The following is a 3,125-nucleotide window of genomic DNA, read 5'->3' as shown; positions in this document are numbered from 1 at the left end:
GATGCTCTCCTGTTTTCTGTGGGATGGATGTGAGTGTTTAAATATGAACAGCCGTTGTACAGTAGGATATGCACCTTTTTTACAATAAGTGCTTGTTTGGGCCTAAGGTTGTTTGAGGGAGAGCAACTTCTGTGTGAGCACGTTCAAGGCCTGAACATGGACATTTGTGTGCGTGCGCACTGAGCCCACTGGCATCCCTTCCATCAGTAGTGAGTGATGACCATAGCTCTCATCACCAGCAGCTTAGTATGACTGATTCGATGAGCTGGCCATCTTCACATGGTCTTTGAACAGTACATATCGAGATGAATGAATATGGAAGACCTGAATCTATATGCTACTGATATAGAGTCTGATCTACACTTAATATTTCTGACTGTCCGGTGATGTTCCACGGCATGTCTGAATACCCGAATATCCCCCTGGTATGTCTGCTCACACAGACTGAAATAAGATTGCCTGCGTTAAAATTTAGATTTAATTGTAGTTGGTTGTTATTCCAATCTGTTCCAGGTGAGTGTAGCTATGCAATCTGTTCCAGTGTAGCTATGCCAAAGATGGAGGGGGTGCAGCAGGGTAGAATATGTTCTGTGTCCACGCTCCTTTGTGCACTTGGTAAGCCTGTCCCCTATGAAGGGTTTACGAAAGCGATTATAGCAGGCATGTCACATTTCCAGCTGGCTCCTCCGTCGCGGCGTTACCTGAACGCCCATCTGCGGCCCGCTAATCGTTAGCTGTCTTATCGGCTGCTATCTGAATAGATCTATCGGACATTCTTTTTTCTTGGGCCTCTATAACCATATATTTTTTTGCGAATTGGATTGATCCCCTCTACCACACGGAACCCCACTAATCCTACCGACGGAAATGCACGAGGTGGCTAAAAACAGACCTCCATCCTATGCTAGCTTGCTACCGATGGCCCGGCTAGCTGTCTGAATCGCTGTGACCCCAACCAACCTCACTACTCACTGGACCCTTATGATCACTCGACTAAGCATGCCTCTCAATGTCAATATGCCTTGTCCATTGCTGATCTGATTAGTGTTTATTGGCTAATTTCACTGTAGAGCCTCTAGTCTTGCTCACTATACCTTATCCAACCTATTAGTTCCACCACCCACACATGCGATGGTGGTTTCAATGATGTTTCTAGAGACAATATCTCTCTCATCACTCAATACCTAGGTTAACCTTCACTGTATTCACATCCTATCATACCTTTGTACATTATACCTTGAAGCTATTTAATCACCCCCAGAAACCTCCTTATACTCTCTGTTCCAGACGTTCTAGACGACCAATTCTCATTGCTTTTAGCCGTACCCTTATCCTACTCCTCTTTTCCTCTGGTGATGTAGAGGTGAATCCAGGCCCTGCAGTGCCTAGCTCCAATACTATTCCCCAGGTGCTCTCTTTTGATGACTTCTATAACCGTAATAGCCTTGGTTTCATGCATGTTAACATTAGAAGCCTCCTCCCTAAGTTTGTTTTATTCACTGCTTTAGCACACTCTGCCCATCCGGATGTTCTAGCTGTGTCTGAATCCTGTCTTAGGAAGACCAAAAAAATTCTGAAATGTTCATCCCACATTTTCAGACAAGATAGAACTGCCAAAGGGGGCGGTGTTGCAATCTATTGCAAAGATAGCCTGCAGAGTTCTTTCCTACTATCCAGGTCTGTACCCAAACAATTTGAACTTCTACTTTTAAAAATCCACCTCTCTAAAAACAAGTCTCTCACCGTTGCCGCCTGCTATAGACCACCCTCTGCCCCCAGCTGTGCTCTGGACACCATATGTGAACTGATTGCCCCCCATCTATCTTCAGAGCTAGTGCTGCTAGGCGACCTAAACTTGAACATGCTTAACACCCCAGCCATCCTACAATCTAAGCTTGATGCCCTCAATCTCACACAAATTATCAATGAACCTACCAGGTACCTCCCCAAAGCCGTAAACACAGGCACCCTAATAGATATCATCCTAACCAACTTGCGCTCTAAATACACCTCTGCTGTCTTCAACCAAGATCACTGCCTCATTGCCTGCATCCGTAATGGGTCAGCGGTCAAACGACCTCCACTTATCACTGACAAACGCTCCCTGAAACACTTCAGTGAGCAGGCCTTTCTAATCGACCTGGCCGGGGTATCCTGGAAGGATATTGATCTCATCCCGTCAGTAGAGGATGCCTGGTTATTTTAAAAAATGGCTTCCTAACCATCTTAAATAAGCATGCCCCATTCAAGAAATTTAGAACCAGGAACAGAACCATAGCCCTTGGTTCTCGCCAGACCTGACTTCCCTTAACCAACACAAAAACATCCTATGGCGTTCTGCATTAGCATCGAACAGCCCCCGTGATATGCAGCTTTTCAGGGAAGCTAGAAACCAATATACACATGCAGTTAGAAAAGCCAAGGCTAGCTTTTTCAAGCAGAAATTTGCTTCCTGCAACACAAACTCAAAGTTCTGGGACACTGTAAAGTCCATGGAGAATAAGAACACCTCCCAGCTGCCCACTGCACTGAGGATAGGAAACACTGTCATCACTGATAAATCCACTATAATTCAGAATTTCAATAAGCATTTTTTACGGCTGGCCATGCTTTCCACCTGGCTACCCCTACCCCGGTCAACAGCACTGCACCCCCCACAGCAACTCGCCCAAGCCTTCCCCATTTCTCCTCCCAAATCCAGTCAGCTGATGTTCTGAAACAGCTGCAAAATCTGGACCCCTACAAATCAGCCGGGCTAGACAATCTGGACCCTTTCTACAATTATCTGCCGAAATTGTTGCCACCCCTATTACTAGCCTGTTCAACCTCTCTTTTGTGTCATCTGAGATTCCCAAAGATTGGAAAGCAGCTGCGGTCATCCCCCTCTTCAAAGGGGGGGACACTCTTGACCCAAACTGCTACAGACCTATATCTATCCTACCCTGCCATTTAAGGTCTTCGAAAGCCAAGTCAACAAACAGATTACCGACCATTTCGAATCTCACCATACCCTCTCTGCTATGCAATCTGGTTTCAGAGCTGGTCATGGGTGCACCTCAGCCACGATCAAGGACCTAAACGATATCTTAACCGCCATCGATAAGAAAGATTACTGTGCAGCCGTA

Source organism: Oncorhynchus clarkii, chromosome 21, assembly GCF_045791955.1.
Source record: "Oncorhynchus clarkii lewisi isolate Uvic-CL-2024 chromosome 21, UVic_Ocla_1.0, whole genome shotgun sequence".
NCBI classification, from domain to species: Eukaryota; Metazoa; Chordata; class Actinopteri; order Salmoniformes; family Salmonidae; genus Oncorhynchus; species Oncorhynchus clarkii.
This window is presented reverse-complemented; position numbering follows the sequence as displayed.